The sequence below is a fragment of the Meleagris gallopavo genome, chromosome 10 (genome assembly GCF_905368555.1).
Source record: "Meleagris gallopavo chromosome 10, MGAL_WU_HG_1.1, whole genome shotgun sequence".
In the NCBI taxonomy this organism is placed as follows: domain Eukaryota; kingdom Metazoa; phylum Chordata; class Aves; order Galliformes; family Phasianidae; genus Meleagris; species Meleagris gallopavo.
The window spans coordinates 12,095,131-12,120,322 of NC_139413.1; the positions used below are offsets into that span (position 1 = coordinate 12,095,131).

The 25,192-nt window shown below is 42.6% G+C and overlaps 1 long non-coding RNA gene across 2 annotated transcripts in view; it reads left to right on the top strand.

Moving 5' to 3' along the window:
• Window positions 1-24,539, top strand: part of LOC109369207 (uncharacterized) — a 41,670-nt gene extending 17,131 nt beyond the window's left edge. The window contains exons 4-5 of one of the 2 annotated variants that reach the window (XR_014885262.1): window positions 15,477-15,675; window positions 22,390-24,539. This is a non-coding gene — a long non-coding RNA (uncharacterized LOC109369207). The remainder of the gene's footprint in view (window positions 1-15,476; window positions 15,676-22,389) is intronic. The other variant, XR_014885263.1, reaches the window with a different exon arrangement.
• The last annotated feature ends 653 nt before the right edge of the window (window positions 24,540-25,192 follow it).

Genomic DNA, 25,192 nt, shown 5'->3' on the forward strand with positions numbered 1-25,192 from the left:
TTGTCATACAAAGTAAATCCCTACAGTTTCCTTCTCATACTCCCTCACTGAGAAGCTGGAGGTACCAGATTGGCAAGTGGGTGGAGAAAGGTGGAGGGAGATAGTCTGATGAGCCAAGAAATTAATGTTTCTCTCTGTCCCAATCCCCCAGTGTAACCCAAGCACCATTCTGTGCCTGCAGGCAGGATGCAAGCCTCCAACACCTGAGTATTCCTGCCGAATGACATGGCACAAGATCAGGAAAAAAACCTGTTTACTACAGCATGGTCTAGTTTTCAGAGTAAAACAGATTGCTGTACATTGGGTGTGAAATTCCCTAATGTTTAAGTAATGATTCTAGGAACCGTATGACTGACAGCCTGAGCAAAGCACTGTCTGAGGTTATGTAAGTCTCTAAAAAGAAATCTAACCCCAAATCCTAATTGTGTAGCAGATCTGAGTACTGCAAAGTGTAAGCATTGCCAGATTTGAAAGCCATGCTGCTGCCTTATATAAATAGTCATGAATACTCCCAGAAGCAGCATCCCAATGAGCTCTTTTGCTCTCTGAGTGGATCGGCATGATGCAGTAGAGCTGCCCCTGTGGGCTGGTGATAGCCTGACCCACTGGGCATAACTGGTGCTGTGGCTCTCAGGGACATCCCAGGCAGGGAAATGGAGCTGCTTCCAGCTCATGAAGAGGGAAAAGAGATGCCTTCTCCCTGCGCTTCCTTGTGCAGAAGCAATTACAGCACATGTTTATGAATTCCATCCGGAGGCTGCAGCCCTTGCTATGAATCTCAAAATGTTTTAGATTTATTAGTGTCGCACTGCTTCTGACACAAAGGATGTGAGGGACAAAGAGCAGCAGCTCCTGCGCTTAAAGGAAGCACATAAAACCTTGCCAGCACCTTCATCATTCCGTGCGTCTGAATGCTGTTAGCTGGGCGCCATTGTAGCTGCGAGTGCACTGCTGGCATTAACTCTGAGATGTACAGTACTGCCTGGGCAAAGGCGTGGTGGTGGGGGGTGGTTAGAGTGCAGCTTGGGCTCCTGTGGGGGCTCCTGTTGGCTCTTACTGCCTTGTCCCAGGTGTGACTTAAGACAGAAAATTGAACCGATGGCATTAAGAATGCTTAGGAAGACGTTCTCCAGTAAATATTCTGTATATATACCTATATATTCAGTGTTTGAATAAGTATGTAAAAAGAAGGGACGGAGTACAGTCTGTGTGATAGAGCTTACCAAATTCTTGGGGTTAATTTTTGCAGAATTGTGCAAGAAAACATTTCCCATGTCCCACAGTCTTCTCAAACTAGTTGAAATGCATAGGGGTTGTGCCTCTGAATATTGATCTGAAGTAAATTAAAAATTGCCTTTTCCTGTTGGGGAGAGGAGAGGAGCAGGTCTGTGACATTTTTCAAGCACTACTTGCCATATCACTGTTGGCGTGTCCTGGGTTAGGTGAGGAAGTCGTGCTAACTCCCAGCACTGCCCACCTTGCCTCTAGAGGAAGGAGCAGAAGAGAAGAATAGGATGAGTAAGCAGGAGAAAGCGGTAGGGAAGGAAGTGATTAGAAATAGTGGAGGAATGGAAGAAATAGAGATAAGGAAATGAAAATGAGAGAGGAGAAAAAAGAAAAATGAAACAATGGATAAACAGGACAGAGCTCAATAGTTCTCAGTTTTCCCACTCCTCAGGTGGGAGCACAGTGTGATTTGCAGCCCTCAGCACTATCGCAGAAGCTTTTCTCCTTTTAGCTCAGGGTGTGTGAGGAGCAGGCACCAGGTCCTGGCTGAATCTCCGCAGATCTATCACAAAACCATCACAAAAGATGAAGTAATGTCCTGTCTGGCCACACACTGAGCTATAGGTCTTTTTATTGTTGGGGTGTTTTTCTTTTTTTTTTCTTTTTTTTTTTCCCCTCCATTTAAAAAAGAAGAGCTATCTGATGTGTTTTGTTACTGTCAGAAAGAAAAAAGCTATTGTGATTTAGAGGAGCTGAGGTTTTAAAATTAAATATGCACTCAGTGCTTTCATCCAAAGATTTGGTGATAACCAGGTTACTGAAATCAGTGCACTTTTATCAGAGACAAAATGTTTGGTTTTTTTTTTTTTTTTTTTGAGGTGTTTGTAGAATATATCAGCTCTTATTGTGCCCTCTTACAATTACAGATGGGAATGATGAAAACAAGTTCCCATGCAATTACTTGCTCTTGCTTTAAAAAAAGCCAAAGTCTCAATCAACTTCAGTAAGGAGTAAACTGATAGCACCCTTGTGAAAGAGCAGTCCAAAGAGTTCCACCCTACGACTGTAAATGAAAGCAAACCTCAGCCATGAATAAGTGTCCATACAAAGATTTAAGATGAGATGTGAAAATGTTTCGCTCAGCATTTCAGCCTGTTGGAAATGAGCTCTGGACCTGGGCTGGATGACAGTTAATAGCACATCTTCCATGTGCCTTGGACTTGTCTTTCGGAGATGCCAAAATGCTGTCCTTGGATCATCTGAAACATCAGCTGCTCTCACAGAGGAGAGCTCTGATAAATGCTCTGATCCCATTTCCGCATCACTTTCCAACTCATCAAAGCTATTTAAAAATCAATATGTTATATTTAACAGGGAGGCCGTGCATTTCTCTCCGGGCAGGAATAACACGTCAAGTCTGCTAAGAGAGAGTTAATGTTCCAGGTGCAGCCTTTGGTACAGACCACAGAATATAAAGAATATTCCAGGAAAGCCGTAAAGGCAGATGACGCAGTGATGGCTTCTGCGGTGCTAACAATACAGCTGTGCTTATGAGCTGCTGTGTGAGCTGGTGCACGCTGCCTGCATCTGAGCAGTACTGTGTGGATGACAGGAGATCTACAGGCATTGGAAGTGCCGTGCTGAGCCCAACCAGCTTCTGCCATTCTAACATGTAGTGAGACCAGGGCACAGCCTGGTGTAGCAATAACAACCTAACGCAGTTAATGTTTGTGAAGGTGCCTGAATCAGGGAAGGCAGGGCTGCTGACAGTGCTGTCAGACGCCACAGTGGTCTGTATGGTGTAGGGCTTCTGCTCTGTGCAGGGCTGCAGGACGAAGCTTCTGAATGAGCTTGAGCCATTCCTGAATAAACCTTCATCAGTTAGAGTGGTGCCACTGCATTTTCTTCCTACTGAGCTGCAGGAAGACAAAGAGCATCTTTAGCCACAATAGATTAACACAATTGCTTTAAAGTCTGGCATGGTAGGAAGCTTAGGGAGCCTGGGTGAGAGGTGAAGGAGTTGGGCAGAAAGAGGTGGAAATGAAGAGGAGGAAAAGCCCCATCAGCTGCAGACGGAAGAGGAATGATTCTTCTGTTTTTATCTGTTGGCTGAAGCATCACATTTGCAAATAGAAGACACAAATGTTCACAATGAACCTAGGAGATCGTTCTCCTAGATATCATTACTTTTTTATAGAACCATGCCATCAGCCCCAGGCATGGTGGGTTCATGTCTCCAGGTGAATGGGCAACCAACGTCATTATTCAGGTTCCTCCTTACTGCATAGTTTGCTGGAGGGTTGCCTATGGCCTCCAACTTCCAAAGATTTTAGTTTGTCCAAAATACCTAGGACTCCAGCATCTCACACCTCCCCATATGTACTTTCTTTCTCAGAGCATGAAATACAAGAGCTGCTCTGAAAGTAATGCCTCCGATTTTATGATGTCAGTCCACAACATCAGAAGCAGATCCTGGTGTTATGGCAATAGAAGTTGAACCTTCCCACCAGTATTCCACACGTTTTTGTTGTCATGTGACAGATGGCAGCAGAGGGGCAGTCTGACAGAATGGTGTCTGACATAGAAGCATGTATGGAACAAAGGTGTCATTGAATTTGTCTGTGCAGAAAATATGGCACCCATTGACATTCCTCAACACTTGCTAAATGGTTATGGAGATCAAACAGTGGATGTGAGCACAGTGTGGCTGTGGGCTCTGCATTTTAGCAGTGGCAACAGTGGCAGTGGTTTACCTCTACTGTTGCAGATTTTCATGAGCATGATATGCAGGCTCTTGTTTATCACTGGCAAAAACATACAGCTAATGGTGGTGACTGTGTAGAGAAATAGTGTTTTGTAGTTGAGAATTTGCTCTATAAAATAGTGTTACTGTGCTTTTTGGAGTTGTTGTGCTTTCCATGGAAATAGGAGGCATCACTTTTGGTGTAATCTACATAGTTTGGCTGTATGTATAGGATTTCAGTAGCTTGGATTACTTTTGTATAATTATAGCAAAAATAACAGCTGCTTAAAAATTGATTATCAATCATGGAAAGACAGTAAGTGTTTTTAATCTTCACAAATATAACTACAAATCATTAAGTAACGTGAAGTATTTTATTGAAATGCTCTTTATGAAAAAAAATTTAATCCACTGTTTGCAGAAATTGAATACATTTTATTCAATTTGATATGAAGTTTCACAGAAAAACATGGTGGGCCTCAGCTCTTGTATCTTAGTAACTGCGTTGATGTTACTGAAATAAAATTAGATTCTTCCCAAACATGTAAAACACTGAAAGATTCTAAAGTAGGGATCTGGAGAGCTTTAAAAACCTGATTTCAGTTGGTAAGTTATCTGCAGATGTTGTGATCTGTTTGCACATACACATTCACAAATATATATGTGTTCTATATTTTACTGAAAATTTGGGACTACTGTCACGTGTACCATACATATATATTTGATGCATGCTCAGCCATGCATGTGAAGTACATTTATGTAACTATATGTGTTTGTACATACACGTTGCCTTGTGCTATGCAACCCAAAGGCTGTGTTGGGCTATGCAGTGTATGGTGTTGCAGTGAATGTGGAGCTTGGTGCCTGTCCCAGCCTCCCTGGCTGTCCATTCAGGATGTGGCTCTGGCAGACCTGCAGCATGAGCTTCCTCTTTCTCTACCCTTCTTGTGATTGTGGGCTGCTCTGTGTGCTCCAGAGTAGTGCTGTGCCAGGTGTGAGCACCACGGGCTTGTGAGGCCGATGGGCTGAACACTGGGGGGTAATGGAGAGCTGCCCTCAGCAGTAGGTTTGTGCATTTCATCAGTGTGGACTGAGTGGAGAACTGCTTCCCCATGGACAAAAGCAGCCACTGAGGCATGATGTGCTTCTGGGACTGATTGGGTAGCTTTTGCCATTAACCTGCTCCTCTTGGATGGGCTCAAGAGCTGAACAGATTTGTTGAGTAAATGCCATGCCTTCAAAAGGCAGCAACGAAACCACTGGGATGATGTCTTGGAAAAGCAAAATATTTTTGTTTGCTGGCAAGTATTTAATTCATGTGCAGCCATGCTTAACTCTTTGGATGTCAAAGAAGAGGCTTTGCTAGTGCAGCGCTGCCCGCTTACCCCGATGACAAATGCCTCAGCGACAGAAGTCACCTTCTGCGCTCAGTCGAGCTCGACCGGAGCCGTCCCAATGGCCGTGCTGCTGGGACTCCGGGGACGGCTGCAGATGCAGAGCTGTGGTGCTGTATTTCAAGTGATGATAAAAACTTGTCGGGTAAATCGGTGGAGAGCGGCTTGTTGGGAGCACGTCAGCCGGTCTATCATTGTGCAAAGGCAGCAGATGCAGTCAGCGCTCGGATGAAATGGTTCATCACCCGCTGATGCCTCCCAAGGGATGGAGCCAGGGAACAAAGAGATGCTGGGACCTCCTCGGGTGGGAGCAATACTGTGTGAAACAGCGGGGAAGGACAATGGGGACAGTAAGGAAGGAAGCATGGACCAAGCAGAGGAGCCCATTCTGCTCCATGGCAGCCCCACAGCTGCCCTCAGGGCTGGGAGAAGAGCCCTTGGCAGTGCCACATTCCAGGAGTGAGCTGGCTCTTCAAGGAAAGGAAGGAGCAGGGTGGCAACCAGCAAGGAGATGGGCTACACGCAGGGTTTTCATTGCACAGCTAATGTGCAACTGGCTCTGTGACCAGGGAGTGCTGTGTGAAGCACAGATATGCTGCAGCTCCAGGACAAGCAGGCAGATGCTCCTCAGGGTATGCTGCAAGGAAAGACACCATGAGGCTGGGGCAGAACCTGGTCTGGCCCTGGGCAAGCTCTTAGCTGGCTCAGGTTGGCTAGGCTGATGTTTCCCTGTGCTCCTCTCCTCTGGGCACCTGTGCTCATTTGCCCCAGCCAGGTCTTGGCATCAAGTGAATCCAGCTCATGTGCTGCTGCAAAGGAGTAAAGAGTTTCAGAAAGCAACTGCAAGATGCATATATAACAAACAAAGATGCTGGTAACAAACTTATTTATGGTGATGTTTTTTGCAGCTAGAACTTGAAGATTCAAGAAATAAACAAACAAACAAAAAAAACCAACAAACCACATAGATGTGAAATAAAGCAGCTTCTGTCTAAAGGAGTTAAAGTGCCTGCATTAACACCTGCCACTCCTTGATTCCCCACCTGCTGCTTTTCTAGTTTTCCCCTCTGCCCCTGCACAGAACGGCAGCTGCTTGGATGCTCCCTGAGCAGAGCAGAAGCTCTGGGCAGTGAGGGCAGCCCTCTACCTGCAGGGCTGTGCGCTGAGCCCTGGGCAGCTCACCATAGCTCTGTGTAGTCATGGTGCCCTTGCTACCCTGTGACTCGCAGTGCCTGTTTTATTATTTACACTAACTCATGTTCTTGGTGTCCTCAGGGGATTTCACCCAGGTGAGCGCTGAGCTAGTTCACCTCCTGTGAATCCATAAATGCAGACACATTGGATGTAGTTTTTCTGCTGCTGTGGTCTCTGTATTATTCACTTTTGCAAGGTCCTTTTTAAAGAAGCTAATAAACCTGTCACGACAAGCCCATTGAATCTCATCAGGATGCTTCTTTCACTCCCGAGGTCCCTTTCATAACCAGCTCGCATGCTGGCACTATTCGTTAGGCGTACTCAGTCAGCTTTGTTCTTTAGCATTATTGTGTGGTGTATGTCTTTTTTGTAGTACCTGAAGCTTATAAGACAACTATCGGTTTGCTTCCCAATGGGGGAGAAGGCATCTGTAATGTGTTTCATGTCTCACATCTCTGAAAAGGACTGGAGAACACAAGCACAGTAATTTGTGGGTTTTCTGTCTTAGAGAATTAGGATGTCTTTGCATTACTAGCAGGAAAATACTGAGCAGTGCTTGATCAATAAGAGGCATTGCCAGAGGTCTGCTATAGTCTGCACCAGCCAGCGGTAAGTGTTGCTATAGGCTATAGAACTAGGAATATAAAATGTTGAGCGACAGTAATAATTCATGCATCCTGGGATGTATAAAACCAACAGTATGTCAATAGCTGTGGCACGCTCTGCAGAAAATATGCAGGGTTTAGATGTCGCAAAAGCCTGTGTTTTCCTTTAAATCACACTTTCCTTAGTGAAATATAGAATTTTCCTATTTGTTAAAAGGATTTATTTTCAGTTTCATGTCAGTAATTTTCTATTAAGATTCTAAGAGATATGCAGTTCGAAAGGGGCCTTGAGATCCAGAGCCAAATACATGTATTTATTGAAGGAAAGCACATAAAAGACTTCTAAAACGGAGTGCAATAGTATTTGAGATTCATGGACCATTTCAGCATTCATAAAAGCATATATGGTTCTCGTGTTGGCTTTGCTAGGGACTGAACTGTGCATCTAGGTAACCCAGGAGGTATCGGGCGTTCCCTTAAAGGGAAGATCATTGTGACCATTTGTAATTTACTTGGAAAGTGAAATATCTTGTGAAATGAGTGAGAAGTTCTCCAGTATCCACCCTCCTAAAATACTTCAAGATAATTAATATTGCTCATCTCTTGTGAAAAGACCCTGAGGAGGGTGAATGATTGCTACAGGGAGGCACAGCGGGCATCAGAATACTGTCTGCCTGATGCTGGTCTCCTCTGTGCTGCTGCTGCCTGTGAACCAAGAAGTGACGAGTGCTATTTTACCTGCTAAGGCTCCCACAAAAATTCTTCAGATGAAACTTTAATGAGAAAAGGGAGAAAAAAAATGTTCCAACAGACCCATTCTCTGTGCTCTTGGGCACCTCAGCCGTGTGTTGCCAGGCCTCTATTTCTCTAAATCTGCCTGGAATTAAATAGGCAAAGCAGAGCAGTTGCTTGTTGTTCACGCTGATATGAATATGGGCCTTAACATACAGGTAATACTTCTGAAAGAATGTAAAATATTAACAAAAAAAAAAAAAAAAAAAAAAGAGGAAAGACATCACAAAGAAACCTGCCATGCATTATTTAAGCCTTTCCTTGTGAGGCTGAGGGCTCCAATGCTCTTCCAGCAGCGACGCTCCCTCCACTGCAGGGCTGTGGGTCCCAGCTCCCACTTGGCTGCTCCACGTCCTTTTTGGAAGGTGTTGATTCAAACAGTAATTAAACATCTTAAATATCATCTCTATTTTTTTGAAGACTTTAAAGTGATTTGATGGCAGTGGGCTGTGTCTACACAAAACAGGCACTAATAGATATTTCAGCACATCTTGCTGAAGCAGATGTTAAATACAAACAAAAAAATTAAGCCTGCTGACTCCCTGAGATGTATGAAAGGGATGTCTTTGTTGTGAGCAGAGTGACTTGGCTCGTTCTGCTCCTCCGGCTCGGTTCAGGGAGGATGTATTTTGCAGTCCTCCCATGATACCTGGCAAATTTAAAGCTGTCACTGTTGATCCCTCTTCTCTTTGTATTAAGGGAATGTCTGTGGTGTTTATGTTACGGGGGAAATGCTATTTCTACTGATTGTATTTTCATTGTCTCTCTTATGACGGTACTGTTTGCCAGCAGCTGTGGGGCCACTTTGATGCTTGCTCTGATGCCATGCCTATTGTGCAGCACAGTGGAGCCTACAGTTTTTCTTTCTAATCAGAGCTGGCATACTGGGTAAAAAAAAATAAAGGTTTTCTTTAATTATGGTTATCTCATAGGGTCTGCATTTGTATTAGTGAGTGGGTGCTGGAAACCTATGTTTGTATATACCTGTGTATGTTCTGATTTCATTTTAATTCTGGTAATGGTTTGCCTGTCTTTGCTTCTCTCTCTGACCATGCTTGAGTAGGGTCATGGACCTGTTGGTGGGGTGGTTGCTCTCCTGGGAGATGGCAGGGGTATGTGTGTGCTACAGCCTGCACCCTGTTCTTTGCTCCTGCTCAGAGGGATTGGTATCCAGTCACAGAAAACAAAGTAATCTTTGTTTATGAATTCACTCAGGGAAGTATGTAGTTAACATAGCCAGAGCTGGGTGCTAGTGGCAGGAGCAGAAGCGGCTTGGTTAGATTCAAATATGTGAGATGATATTCATGCCACCCTATTGCTGTGGAGGTATACAGGGTCGCCCTGGTGATGGAGTGTGCTTCTAGTACCAACAGAGCCCTGCTGGCTCCCTACCTCACTGCTGCTTGACCACACCATACATCCTTGTGGTGATGACATGCTGGGTTTGAATAATACCTGTGTGGATGCAGGTATTCCTTTTCTTCCTGTATCTTACAGCCATTTGCAGACTGATGAGAAACTATTCCATTTCCATCCTGCAAATTGGAAATTTGAGAAGCTGAGTGATGTGTCCAAGATGATGCAGCAAATCAATAGAAGAAAAAGGGATCAAACCACTCTGTGCAATTTAGGGGTGCCTTTAACTGCCCCAAAGATTTCTAGCAAAAGGCATCCAGTCCCCAAAGAGGCAGCTTCCCTCCATTATTTCTCTTAGAGTATTGCTGCTAAATGTGGAGAAATGCAAAATGTATTATTCATTTCTCCTATTCATAAAATCAATACCTATCAAAATACAAACACAATTTAAATCAAAGGGCACTTGTTGAGTGCAGATCCTACTAATTAGATATGATTTCCCAACAATTTCTTAAATTATTAATCCAACAGATAGGTAGCAGGCACTTTATATGCCCCAGAGTGGATATTATAAACCTCTTGTCATGATGCAGCAAATGTGAAATGTAGTGCAATGCAATATGATTTGTAACCCTGATGAACTAATGCAATATCAATAGACATCAATCTGTGTGAAACATCTGTCTCGTTAGAACATCTTATGAGGTATGCTGAAAGCCAATAACCTTGCAAAATGGACATGTCTTTGTGAAGGATACAGGTTGTGCCGTTAGAAATCAATTAAGGCTGTAATGCCCACCTGCAGTGGAAGTTACTAAGCCACCCTCACTAAAAAAGAAGTTTACATAATGCATAGATACCCATAGTGACAGCAGTTCCTTTTTGGCTGGTGGATGGCTATGCGAGCAATTCTGCTGTCATATTTAGGTCTTTTTTTCTCATGATGGCATTGCGTATTATAGTCCCATAGTCTACATCTAAACAATATTTCTCTCATATCTCATTAATTACAGTTTAAAAAAAATGCAAAGAGAAGAACAAATAGTTTTGAAGATTGTTGTGCCCAAACTAGGAGGATGCTCTTCCATAAAATGAAGGGTCTGTATTTGTCTGTTGGTAATATACATCGATGCTCTACAATTCTTAATTATAAGGATTTTTTTAATACAGCCTTTAGTGGTTTCAGTTTTCAAATATAAACTTACATCCACATAGTGGATCTTAAAATTCTATGTCACAAGCCACTTGGGAACTGAAGATGCGTGGCTGCCTTATATAAATGTATGTACTCACCAAGTTGTTTTCTATCAATGATTGATAGGAATAGTCTGAAGAGTTAGGCTTAACAGGAGCTATAATTCAGTGCTTAAACCTCTCTTCAGTGCCCTCGTCTGCAGCCCTTGTGATGACCAGGCTGTTGGGAAAGGAGCTTGAGCAAGAAGCTGGAGCTGCCCAAAGTGCTGTGTGATCCAGGAGCTGCTGCAGCCTGTGATCTGAGTGTACCTGGCAGTACTTAGGGGGAAGCAAGGCAGGGCCTTAACATGAGATTTCATGGCATTTAAAAGTACAAGTCAGAATCGTAATGGTATTTATACCTTCCTTATTAGTAGTACAATAAGTCTTTCAGCTAGTGCTCGGCAAATTCCTCTATGGTGATCTGTAAAAGGCAGTTCTGATAGTGACAGAATCGGAGTCTGAATGCTGAGTACAGGACCAGCTCAGAGCAGACTGCTGCACTTGAGCTGATGGGAGAAATCGAGGCAGCTGAATCAGTGCTGTGTTAAGGCCATGCTCCTGCCCTTTGTACCAGGGGCTGGGAAGGGCAGGAGCCCCAAGTGTGAAAAAGTGTTGCATTAAAATACTGGTCGTATAGGATTAGTTCGTCATCAATTATTCAGCTCCGCTTCTTATTTTATTATTGTTTTTAATTAATAGAGGGTTGGAAAGTATTTGTCTGGCAGGTGTGAAATCGAGGCTCAGTCCCAGAGTGTTTGTTATAAATCCTAGCTACACCAAGTGAGGAGACAGTCCTACGGTAATGTTTTGCATTTTCTCAGCCCATTCTTATTTAAATGAGAACAAGCTATCTGGAAGGAACATCAAACACTGCAACTACTCTTTAGTGGTACTTTCATTTTCTTGTCCTAATTCCTTTTCAGACATGTTTAAATAGTGTGTGATTGTATATTAGTGACTGCAAAGGTTGCCTAAATTAACACCACAGACTAATTTTGTTTTAAATGGAGGGAGGAGCACATCTGTTTCAAAAAGCTTTGTAATATGCCTTTTGTGAGTTCAAATTGCATACAGTAATGACCACTTAAGTGAGCTGCTACACACAAAACTACTTATTTGCAGTAGTATTAACCAGCACAGCTATAAAATGGCACTAATATTTTTGTGCATTGAAATATATTCCTCCTTTCCCCTCCCCTTGAAAATTCCGCCCTGCGTTAGTGTTCAGTGGATACCAAAGATGAGCTTTGTGTTCCTCCCCATGGCAGATGTGTTATTCTCTGTAGGACCATCTGGCTATATCTTTTATGTTTTGTTTGCATCTCCCCTAGATAAATGAAACATGAAATGTTTTGTAGTTATAACTATTTTTCAGCCAGGAATTATTGTAATTATATAACATTATAAATATTATTGACATAGCTATGGATGACATCTGTGGATTTCATTTAGAGGTTAAAAGCGTGTGGTTTTGCTGTTCATCACGGCAGTTTAGGGAGGACACAGTTTGAAAATGAGCACACAAGGGAGGTATCACCTGAGGGATGCATACATCGTACAAACCTCAATCAAATTACGTACAGAAATAGAACCTTTTTTCCATAGTTGTCCTTTTTACAGATAAAGATATTTACAACCTCCAAATGTCTACAGTGAACAAACTGAAAGTGAGCAAACAGAAAGGTATTCAACCACTAAATACTTCAAATATGGAAGCATCAAAGAAACGCTTTGCAGAATAGATTCCCCATCTTGAGAAGGAGGTGGAGGACTACCTGTTACTACTTGACCTCTCCTGTAGTAGAAGGGGCTCAGTATCTGTAATTTATCTGCCTTGAAATGCAAGAAAGAACTATTATATCTTTATTTTTCAAAGGAAGAGCCGAGACAAGGACAGAAATTAAGGGACCTTTCTGTACACGTAAGGGAATTCTATAAATGCTAATGGGTTGAAGAAAGCTGTGTGCAGGCCTGGGCTAACCATTAGACCATTCTCCAAAAATTTATGTTGCCAAGTCTATTGCCACTAAAATCTGAAAGCAAACATTAGCAGCCAAGAACATCATGCTAATTAATTGCTGCAGGAGGACACAATTTCCAAGATCTAATGAAAGATGGAATCCAGCTCCCATATGTCCCACTCGATAGACCAAGAAAATGAGACCATGTTTTTCACAGAAACCATGAGCAATGTCCAACTACATGTCTCTCAGCTGAATAAAACTAATCATCAGATGCAGAGATGGAAAACGGCTGTTTGTCAGCACCCAGACTGAAAAACCCAGCCAGGATCTGTTCTTGAGGAACCATTTTGATTCACCTCTTTCACGGCAGATTCAGAAAGTGATAACTGACTACCAGGGCACATTTCTCAGCTGCTGTGTTAGTGGACAGTACCCAATACTGTGTGTGCGTCTACACTGCAAATCTGCCCGTTCACCTTGCTGAGCTGCAGGCTTGTGCTTACTTGAACCGGAAATTCCTGTCAGCAGGATGCTTGTGCCGGGAGTGTGTTGCTGCAAGGGAGAAGTAAGGGTTGGAGGGTGAGATCTGCATGTGTCTTGAATATGGATATCCTGTCTCTGTTGGCACTTAATCTTGCTTTCTAGAGGCCCGTGGACACTTAGATGCAATGGTTTGGCTTGTAACTAAGTAATATTTCTACTTAAATGTTTGTTATCTGATGGATGTGTGTATTGCCAAGCTGACTCCCTGCACATGCATGAGGATGCCTTGCAGCTCACGGGGAGTGCTGCTTGCTTTGTGTAGGGGTGCACACTGACTTGCTGTGTGCCAGAGCTGTGTGCTGCTGCCTGCATGGCAGAGCAATGCTCCACTGCTGTTGTGAGGCACCCGGTGCAATTCCAGGTCTATCTGAGCAGTGCTGACTAACCCAGCTGCTGTTGTGATGGCCCTGGCCCTGCAGTGCAAGTATCTTTCTTGCAGTCATGGTCTGAGCCCAGTTGGGACATTAGGGAGTGTCACCGTGGCAGGCCAGGCAGCCCCACACAAACAGAGAAAGAGGGCTGTGGAGCAGGGTTTGGCAGACGTCAGTGCATAACCTATGTCTTCCGAGCATCACTTCATCCACCCAAACGCTGTCAGTATTTGTTAAGTGTTTGATTTCTGGAAACACCAAAAGTTCTCACCTTCCTCTTTCATCTTTTATATATGACACGTATGAAACTTGTAATCTGAAAAGAGTATACTGACACCATGCTTAGTGGAAATGGGCACAGTTGAAGCACAATATTGAAGAAAATATATTTTATTCTGTCTACTCTGAGGTTAAAGAGCAAAAAAAACCAGGAGATTATGGTAAGTAATTGTAACACACCATTGTGCTTTTCTACATCTTTCCAGCTAGTGGAGAGTAATTACGTTTCTAAACTTCAATAACTTCCACACAGAAAAACACACCATTTTGGTTGGCCTCAGTAAAGCATTTAAAATCATAAGGGCTGCTATTATGCAGCCTGTGGAATACAGTTAGACATAGGATAGTTTTCTGCAATTGAGCTTAAATTTCACTCTAGGTTTTACATGACACCAAGCTCCGAAGGCACTCCTGGTTCTACTCTAAGAGATGAGATCAGCACTTATGAGCTTGTGTTTTGATGACACAACTCAGAAAATTGAAATGATTATTGTTATGAAAGGACTGAGGTGATAAGTTTCACGTAATATATGAGCACCTGTCAGTCAGATAAGCCAAGAAAGGTCATAGTCCATTATATTAATGTCATAAATGTTATAAGCTGACATCAGGTTGGTGAACTGGGACTCTTGGACTTTTAAAAAGTGTTGCTGTGGTTAAGCTTCAGTCTGTCCTTGGAGGACAATTTTAATATCAGTTTTTACTCCCAGAATAAGGAACCTTAAAGATTTTCAGCATAATGTAAGTAGTTTTTCTAACCTTCACTGAAGTATTGCTGTGCTTTTATTTATTATTACTTTTGTAGTAACTGGCTGAAGCATCACAGCAGAATCCAAGATGCCATGCACGGATGAGGGAAGAGAAATCAGCAATGTGATAACTCTTGACAATTGAGATGCTGCCTTATTACTTAATTTGAATCTTAGCCCATTACTTTATAAGGCATCTATGAGGAAGGCAAGATTTATCATGCCTTCTGAAGGTGTCTTGACAACAGTGACATTACAGACCCTGTTCTCCAGAGGCAGTTGCAGTCTTACTGCTCCTAAATTGTCATCATAGACAGCTGTAAATTTTCTCTGCATCTGTTGATCAGTCCAGATCCTCAGCTGTTATCTAGGCCTTTGATTTTTGGATCCTGAGGGAGTATTGAGTCAAAGTAGTGCACTCGGTGCTGCGGTTGCCTTCTTATTTTGGGATGGGTGCATTAAAGAAAGGGGCCCTGGTAGATTTGGAGTACTTTCACTGGAGAAATTGCCTTGGGAACTGCCTGGGTCCTGTCAGACACTCATGAGGTCTCTGTGGACCCCAGGAGACTGCTGAAGGTGCCTGAGTGAGCGTAGCATGGCCACGCAGTCACTATGCCTTGGTACCATGCTGCAGGGTGTCCTCTGGGCCCAGCTGCAGTGAATGAGGAGCACCATGGCTGGTAGCAGCTCGGTGGCAGCCAGAAGTGCCGACTGCATTGTCCTCACTGCTGGCTGCCACAAAGCCAGTGCCCTGCCATTCCAAGTGCCAACTGGGGCCTCCATCCAGAAGTTATAAGGGTAGAGGCAGAAGGCATAGCTCATACTTTGTGTCTTGTGCTACTGAGCAATGCCCAGGGAAGCAGGGAGCTCAGTGACTTCATGGCTCCTGGACATACCCCAACATTTCTCCCTAACAAGGTTTTCTTCTTGCCAGCACCACTGCCTAGGGCTGCTGCTGCTGCTGACCAGCTCAGGGCCAGGAGCAGACTGTTGCCACCTCACATAAATCTGTTCCCACCACAGGCTCCTGAGAGAGGGTGAGGGGTGACCTCTGAGCCCCTCCAAAACCAAAGCCTCATGTCCACTCTCGCTAACGTTACCAGTTCTGCAAGGGACTTGCATCGTGCTGAAGTGTGGACACATGAGAGGAGAACAACCCATCTAGCACGGGACACTTGGAGGAGTGGTATTGTGTGCTCCAAAAATGCGAGAGGAATTGAAGGTGAGTTACTATGCCTTGTGTACAGAGTGAGCATTGGGTAAGTACTTCTGGAAGGTACCATGCTATATTTACTGACCGCATCAGACCAGAGCTGTGGTTTTATGTCAGACTTAAAATTCAGCATTTCCAGCAGATTCATGCTGATGCACAGGTGTGATAACACTGACGCAGGCAGCAGGAAGCCACCATGAGTCATTGCCCAGTTTCCTCCTGAACCTGGGGCCTGTGGTCAGCATGCTGCAGCATTGTCTTTCTGGCCTGCAAACATCATGGCTCTAGTCAAGCTTGTACAATCTGCAAATTGACCCTCTTTGTACTGCGCAGGTAAATGTTAAAAGTGAAACAAGCATGGGTGAACATGAGCTGTATAAGATACTGCAAATCATCGCTTCAAGTGTGAGCATAATACCTGGAACCACAGGCAGGAAAATACATTTACAAACTATCAAATTATCTTGGGATAATAATGTAATGCTTTTCAGTGCTGTACTGTGTGTTCTGATAGCTGAGCAAATAATACTACAGCTGGCAAAGGACCAGAATTTCAAAGAGCTTTCATGAGCAGAGCGCTTCCACAGGAGAGAGGAGGGTTTCTGTGTGTTTTTTGGGGAATGTTAAAATCAAATGTGGTTATTTCAATGACTTGGAAATGCACAGAGTAACATCTTATGATAAATAAATCCTTTAGACAGTTTGTCTACTTTATAGCATAACCTATGAAGTGCTTTCTTCTTCATATGAGGTTACTTCTCTCTGTGATTGCAACAATATTCTTTTGATCAAATGTGCTTTCAGAACTGGCATGAACAAATCAAGGAGCCAAGCAACTATAGCAGTTTGTATGCAAAAGTGCTGTTGGAATATAAAATTTTTCAGACACATTTTTCAAGAATACAGAGTCCCTTTTGAAATTTTGGGCTGAAGATATATGCTGGAATGCTGTTTATGGCTCTATAGAAGTGTATGACATCCAAAGTGCTTTTAGGATGCTCCAACGTATATCAAAGAGCATTAACTTCAGCACAACTGGGAATGCCCCCAGATTGCCTTATGAATACATATTTCTTATATCTTGTATGTTAGCTACAGTTAACATAGCCTTGGTCATTGACGGTAATCCGCAGGGTAAGCCTATTTGGTGAGATTTAGCATCTACATTTTTCTGCTCACATCTGCTTGCCTGAATATGTAATCTGCCTGAATGTCACAGTTTACATCCTATTTTCATTGGAGGATAACGAAACTTGATTGGTGTCTTCATCTCCTTCTCTGGGTCTCTAAGAAATATTCCTTCTTGTCATCTCCTGCTTACTGGCACTCTTCAGCATGATCCTTAGCCAGGTCCTTCATTAAAGGCAAGTGCATGTGAGGCTTGCAGGCAATCAAAAAATTGTCACTGTTTGTGCAGAAGAAAGTGTGGCAATATTACTCAAAAAACAGCAAGAAAATAAAGGTGGAGTCATAATTTCCCAAACTGGATTTCTGTACCTAACCTCTCACAAAGCACTGACATATCACTATTTTATCAGCAGACAACAGTAAGATTTCTGGAGACTCTTTCCTTTTAATTCTTACCAAACTTAACTATAGCCATTTCAGTAGTTCTAGTACAGCTCAGTCCTAGAGGTAAATTAAAATTAGGGAAAATTAGACCGTTTCTAATGAGGTGGTTATTACACTGAATAATGATGATTATTGGTTCTGCTTAATAAAACTGTCAGCTAGTGCAAAATATATATTAAGTTAAATTACATTACGTTACATTTCGATCAACTCAGAATTTCCGTGCATTTCTTTCCCACAAACCATGGGCATAACGAAATGTTACACAGCGCTTCTTTTCTCAAGTAGTCTGAAAAGTGAGGCTTTCAAACACAACCCTTTAAAGCCCTGATTTAAAGCCCGTTAAATGCAATGCGGTGAGGATTCATGTTGACTGCAGTGCCATGTGGCCAGGACTTCACTAAATCAAGCAATATTCTCTCCTCCTGCCTGTGCTAAATATCTGCATAGTAGTGTTGTGGCAAATATTTCACCGTATTCTTGGTCTGCTCAAGGAAAGATGTTGTATCACGTGTTTCCTGTCCCCTTCCTCACCAGTCTTGTGGCTGCTGGTTCCCTTGCTCTTCCCTATTGATTTACCTGGCATGTTCTGAAGTGGACTTTGTGAGGTGAACTACAGTTTTTGTTCCTAAGATGAAAGCAGTGGGAAAGATTATCCATTAGCTAAAAACATGATTCTTCTGTACAAAACTGGATGTTGGAGCCCCAAATGCTTGGAGGTGAGGCAGCTCACCAGAACCCTGTTGGCTTCCCAGAGACACGGTCAAAAATCTGAATGCTCTGCATTTTTATATTTAAAAGCAAGCAATACTACCAGGGGCCATTGGCAAGGCCCGCTACACAGTGAGGTGCATGCCAACCCTTTGGGGCAGTCACTGTGGGCTCTTGCACCCCAGGCTGCCCAACAGTGGTGCCAAATGGTGAGCAGAAAGGTAGGGGTAGACCAGAGACAATTGCTACCCCATGCCTCCTCTGTGCGTGGGGTGGAGTTCTGTAGAATGTTCCAATGGAAACAAAGCCATGTTTTCTTACAGAAAGGGTGTTTGCTGTATTGATAGTAGCAGTGTATTTTATAAATTCTGAGAGATTAAACAAGCAGAAACTACTGCATGACTGGAGATGTACCTATGCCAATTGGTTTTTGAACTGGGGCATGGAGGTGAGTTAATCTTCACTTGGTGTGCAATGGAACCAAGAAAAGAACAGATTTACAGTAAAATTTTTCTTTTCTCTTAGTGCTTTTGCTTTTACAAACAGCAGTGTGTTATCTCAAATGAAGGTGATAACATGGCTATTAAGTTGCAACATATGTGGTTATATGGTTTTTATCATGCTTTGAAACATTCAGTCATCAACAAGATTCCTCCTTTTATGAAACCCATTTTGTAGCATTCCGTAAACAAGGTTCAACAGTCACAATTTCATTAGCATTATATTGTTGCCTTAGTAATGCAGTACCAATTCAATTGATGGGCTTTTCATCCTGGGCTTATTATAGAACTGTATCTTCTTCAAAGATACATCTATATGAGTACATCAAACAGATCTTATTGTCTGAGTATTAGCACAAATTGCATCATGTGCTAATTTGGATAGCAACATATCACACTTTTGGCATCAGACCCAGAAATCATCAGACATGATAGAAGTCACTAAACACCATACATGTCAAAGCCTTATCCCAAAACTGGGAAAATTACTGGCATTGTTTGCTGCAGTTTCTGAATTTGTTATCACAAAAGCACTTGGCTCTGCTGTGACTGCTCTGCGTTGCTGCTGGGACAGCATAGCTTTGCAGGTGGTAATAGCAATGGAAAAAAGCAGAAACAAGTGTTGAAGAATAAAATGTGATCTGAAGAGTAGTTGGCCCTTGTTCTGGTCACATGTTCTGCAGCATGCTTTGGGGAGTCACTGCCAAACACAATGCCTTGGTTTCCCTGACTGTAAAATGGGAATAATGACCCCTCTCCCTCTGTGCAGAGCACGCGGTGAATACCCAGTGACAAGTGATATCCTGTACTGCTAAACACTGTTATTAAGTGAAGGAGCAATATTTTTAACAGCTCCAGGAAAATACACAGCACAGATCTACAATTTAAGTAATGTCTCTAGAGAATCTGGACTCACCCAGTGAAACACGAAAGTGTTGGCAGAGAGAGCGTGTGATGGAACATATGCGCTTATGGAGGAGAAGAAAGATATTCACCTCATTAAAAATCATGACCATTTGTAGGGTATTTTTTAAAATATGTAATGTTGTAGGCTAGGGGAAGTTGCTGCAGCAATCAGACCAAGAAGTGCAACAATAAAATTCAAGGCAGCAGGGTGACTTCTTATTGTTTGTAGAAACATTTTGTACACTTTCACTGTTTTGTTGATTATTGTTTCCTATTTAGAAAGGAAATACTTTTTTTCCATCCCAACACACAATGTTCAGTCTATCATTTCTTAGCTTAATCATGTTGCGTCCTTTGCAGCAGCAAGTAGCATTCAGTACAATCAAAGATGTGTTCCACTTTATATGATAAGTTCTGTCTGATTTACAAAGGCAATATCTTCTCCAGCTGAGCAAGGAAAGAGAGACCTTCACTTGCAGATAAAAATCACCTCAGAGGAAAGGCTTCTCCCCCATTAGGATCCGATTGTTCATACAGAAAATAACCATTGTTACTTCTATTATCTTCCCATTTACTCTTACAAAGATATAGCCAGAGGACCAGCTGAGACTGGGACCTACTTGTGCCAAGCACAGCAAAACCATATAGAGAGCCATGATCTCTGCTTCAGACAATTTATAAGCTGAAGAGCCAGAAGAATGGCAAGAGCAGTGAGTAACTGACTCAGAGATGAAGGAGGTGGTTGTGGCTGAAGCACAGTGGATCTCTAGCCTGAATCCCTTTCGACAGGATGCCTGCCTCACAGGGGGAAGGAAATTCTTAGGATTCAGTCCCCATCTCATACACATAGCCACGTTCTACCCCCTAATTCCAACAGCTGCATCCGTACTGCTGAGCAGGGGCAGCCTGAGGCAAGGCTTGCAGTCAGGCTGTGCAGCCCACCCGTATTACCTATTAAACACCTTCAGGCTGGCTCCAGGGCAACCCTGTTAATCCTCCCAGGGACAAAGGCTCAGGCATACCCTATGTTTTCAAGCATGTTTGAGGGCACTGGGGTCAGGGTACCTGCCAGAGGAATATTAATGAGCTCCAACAGCACATCCAAGGCAAGAGGGCTCAGGCTTCCTCCTTGTGTGGTAGCTGCTTCCAAACCCAAGCCTGAACAGATGGAAGGTGGGGAGAGAGGAGTTTTCGGTCACAATAGAAAAAAAGCTTGCACAAGGATGGGAATGCTTTGATCAGGAATAAATATCATGTCTCATAGATGGAGAGCAGGGGCTTGGAATTATTCTGATGCTCTCTGGTGCTCTCCCTCTCTCTTTCTTAAAAATCCTTGTGGTAAAATGGTTAAACTCTGGGGGAGAAGGCATTCATCTTCTAATGAGTAAATACTTCCTTTTTCTTTGTGGTGCCTGCTGATTTTACTGCTGTTGCAACCTTCTAAAATGCTTCCAGAAAATCTCACTAGATTTCAGCTTTATTTATTTTTTTATTAAGGAGTCTGAAGAGAGTTTATAATTTAACTTTTTAATAGAAACTTCGCATAGTACGCTGGCATGGATTTGATCTCATAAGAATTCTGATCTCATTTATAGGAATTCTGATTTGTAGTAAAGTTCAGTAGCCATAGATCTGTTGTTGCATTAATACAAAAGCTGGCAGCTTTACAGTAGCAATTTTACAGTAAAACTATATTTTTATAGTGGTTTTGCTTAGCACATTTGATATTGGTGAAGACAGAGATTTAGCATGCAGAAGTGATACCCTTATGATGGCATTGTCTGCAGTAAACTGAGAAGGACATTTGCTTATTTTAAAGTGTTTATCTTAGATGACTTAAAAAATACATTTTACTACTGAGTCAAATATGGAAATTAATTTTCTATAATCAGTTCACTTCTGATGACTCTTTATGTAAAACTTGATATAAAAAAAGGTAAGAGAACAGTGAGAGGAAAGTGACGGACCCCTTGCCTGAGACATTAAGGGATATTTAAAGATCAGAATTGGATGATACCACTCCATTAGCATGGTGTACATATTGTCATGCTCATAGTGCAGGCAGCTAACAGGGTCCTGGAAGGCTGCGCTTACTGGCAGAAAGCCATGAAATGCAGGTACTGACAGGCCCAGACTGCATATCTGGCACCTGCACTCCTTCCCCTTCCCACAATCGGGCCTTGGATGCTCTGACATTCTGGGAGCCGACCTCCTGGTCATGGTGGGCTGGGACAAAGTGCAGGACCTTTGGAATAGGATGGACAGTGTGGCTGAGCCAAGCTAAGGCCAGAGTCATAGCAGGACGAAGCCATGCCCTGCAGGGATGGTCCTGGCTGATGGAGGCTTCAACCTGTCTTGTTATTACAACCTTGTGGTGCTGTTCCCTGGACCAATTTTTGTCACACCAAGCCACCCTGGCAAAGTCAGGGGTCTGCACAGTCTGCCTAGAGCCAGCATAGGTCCATCAGGCCTCCAGCAGTGCATCTGTGCTGCTCACACCAGCTGCTCCTGAGACCCTCTGCAGAACTCCATGAGTCTGCTGCTCTGGACCCCCTACAGGTGAGGGCCCCCAGACCACAAATCAACCACGCACACGGGCCACCTGCTGACTGGCTTCAGCTGGGACTGCTGGGCCCAGTCTTCACAGGCAGAGCCACAAGTACAGACAAGAAATAGTTCTTTTCGTGCCACAGCTTGTTTTGTCAGTATTCTCTTCACTTTACATTTCCAGCATTTTTCCTTTCTGCACAAACTAATAGGAGGACATACTGTTCCCCATTCTACTAATGTAATACAAGCAATTCATTTTAATTTTTGTTGGAAGCATTGAATTACCAAGTGACGGTTATTGAGATTTGTTGCACCTCTGAAACTCTATAAAAAATTATCTGAATGATTCCCTGCTTGTGCTGGCTTAGATGTTCCTAGGGAGAGGCACACGCCCAAAGGGCAGGAGGGCACATGCAAAGGACGGGAGCTGTTGGTGGATGCATGACAGCAAATCTGCTTTTGATCTCTTCCTGTGATTTTCTAGGGGAGCCCCAGACCTGCCTGTGGTCGGCAATCTCTGACTTCGGCCACACCGCGCAGATGGAGCAACATCCCGTGTGCCTGATCGCTGCATGAAGCTGCCCATGAGCTGGCACCCTGACCCAACAGAGATGCTGCCAGTCCCAGCTCCACCCTGCTAGCTGCTGCCTGCCCACCTGCCTTCTTCCCCCAAGCCATGGCCCACACACCACCAACACTGCCATCTCCGTTGCTACCCACAGCACAAATGCAACGTGGAACAGCGAGTGTGGCTTGAGCAGGCTGAGCTTGTTAAAAGTGTGGTTAAATAAATAGTAGGACTGTAATACTGGGAGGCTGACTGGGATCGCAAGATATCAGTGTCGTATCCTGTGGCTTTTATGTAGGGAGATGTAGATTTTAGCCATCACCATCTGGCTATCCAACAGATAATAACTAGAGGAAATGGACTTGCAAATCTTTAGTTGCGAATAACTGATATATTGTTGCCAGTAATTTGAGGACCTGGTAAACTGCCAGTAGGAAAAGTTTTTTTTGGATATGATCAGACTTCTAATACGTGTCAGCTTTTGGCTATGCATAAATTAAAGAAACTTCTTAATTATCCACCATACATTTTAAACTGCGTGTCCAGAGAACTCAGATCCTGTAGAACCCAGATGTGGCTATCAGCTCCAAATTCAGGCAAGTAAATAAAGTAGTGACTCAACTGGTTATCTTCACAGTACAGATCGGCCACCACAGTATCCAGGTGTGAGTTAAATGCTATGAGAAAAGAACAAGAAATAAGCAAAAAATACAGTAGTGTAGAATGTGCTTGTTATTAACTTCTAGAAAATCTCAACAGCTGGAATTTTAGAATGTGATATTTAGAAAAATATAAAGAGAAAAACATATTTAGTGTGTTTTTCTCCAGAGAAAAAATGCAATAGGCATATAGATCAAATTATAATACTTAGTATTTCAAGGACAAATTCCAGTTGAGGATCATGAAGTAATTGAAAAATATTAATGATTTAGTCTCACAGCTGGATTTCAGGTAGATAATAATGATAATTATTGTTACAAATATATACCATCATTCTTGCTCTGAAATGAAAATTGAGGCATAGAGGTTTTATGTATTTGTCCAAAGTCTGTTTTACTGCTGTAACCATCCTTCTACAGAATTACTGTGTATTAAGTGTGCCCTTTTTCAAATATTGTACGTGACATACTATTCAGTTCATGAATTCTAAAAACCAAGCAGCTGAGCTTCCTTATGAAGCAGTGCCTGTGAACATCTCCATTTGCATTTGAATCCTCAAGCAGTGACAATCCTGCTTAAAAAAAAAAAAAAGAAAAAGAAGAAGGGAACGATGAAAATCAGAACAAAATCTGTCAAGGGCCCATCTGTGACTGCATATCAGAATATCACTAAGATGCTCTGAGGAACAAAGTTTTCTCCAAGTCTAACACATAGTGCATTTTTGTCTATGGAAATAATTCAAGATGGGTAAAATGAGGGCAAATAACATGAAAAACTCTGTTTCCCTACTGAACAGTGCAGGAAAGAAGCATCTCTGTTTCATGGATAATCTTGTTTGTGATACATGTACAAATGATTAAATACTAAAGGTTTTACATAAAAAAATACTCAGCTTGCTCACATCTGCTTTAGATAAGCATGCATAACTGTTGCTTCCAGTGAAGCAGCCAGGGGTCTTTGGCCCTGGTAGGTGAGAACTTAGGTTAGGTGTTTGTGGCAAGCTTTCATAGCCTGCTACCTGAAGCAGCAGGAAAACAAAAGGATAAACTCCACCCTGGCCTTATCAATACTCTTGAAACCACACCTATTTCCTTCTGAATAGGAACACACAAAGTTAGATAAACTATTTGTAAGCTGTTTAAATCTCCTCTTCGGGATCTGAATTCCTGCAAGCCTTAGTCATAGCTCTTTGCTCTCACATATGCAATATTTGGAACTGATTACTGGAAATAGGAGAAACATGGTGTTGTTCTAATGCACTGTATTTTTTTTTTCTTTCTATTTCTTAACTGTTAGAGTATGCAAATATTTAGTTAACTGGTCTTTTTATTGAATTGCTTTCACTATGGCAAATAAATATTCATAAAGAAATGTGGACAATAAATCATTTCCAATGGTTCAAACCATTTTCTTTCTAGACTGCATATATATTCAGCTGTGACTTGCCTTTAATATTTAATTCAAAAGACAGACTTGTAGAAGGACAGAAGAGATAATGTGTCAAGCAATAACTAAAACAGGGGGTATGATTAAAACCATTTTGATCTACATTGTGCTCTGTCAAACTCAAAATCTCCCATGTTTGCTTAGACGATTTTCTATTTGCTTTATATGGAACCCAAAATAAACTTCTGTTTGAAGATACTGCACAGAACAAAAGATTTAAATCCTAAGCTTTTGGGACCTGGAGCCCTTCCCTGCTCTGGGCTTTGGGTATATCTTCTCTATCATCCTCACAAGACAAATCTCAGGAAGGCATCATCCCTCAATTTAATATTGTGACTTCTCTGGGAAGTAGGTCCATATACATGGCACAATATATCTAAAGGACAATCCAGTGTAACCTGTTTCACCATTTAGACTGAAGCTAAGAGCTCCAAAAGAAATGCAAGTTAAAGATACAGGGAGTTTATACATTTGGGGACCGTGGTTCAAATTCAAATTAGAGTGATATTTCTTGCTTCATTATGTGTTTTGACCACCAAAATACACCTTGTATTTGTCCCATATTTGTTATCCTTTCTGATTTGTTGCTGATTTTGGGCCATAACTCAATAAA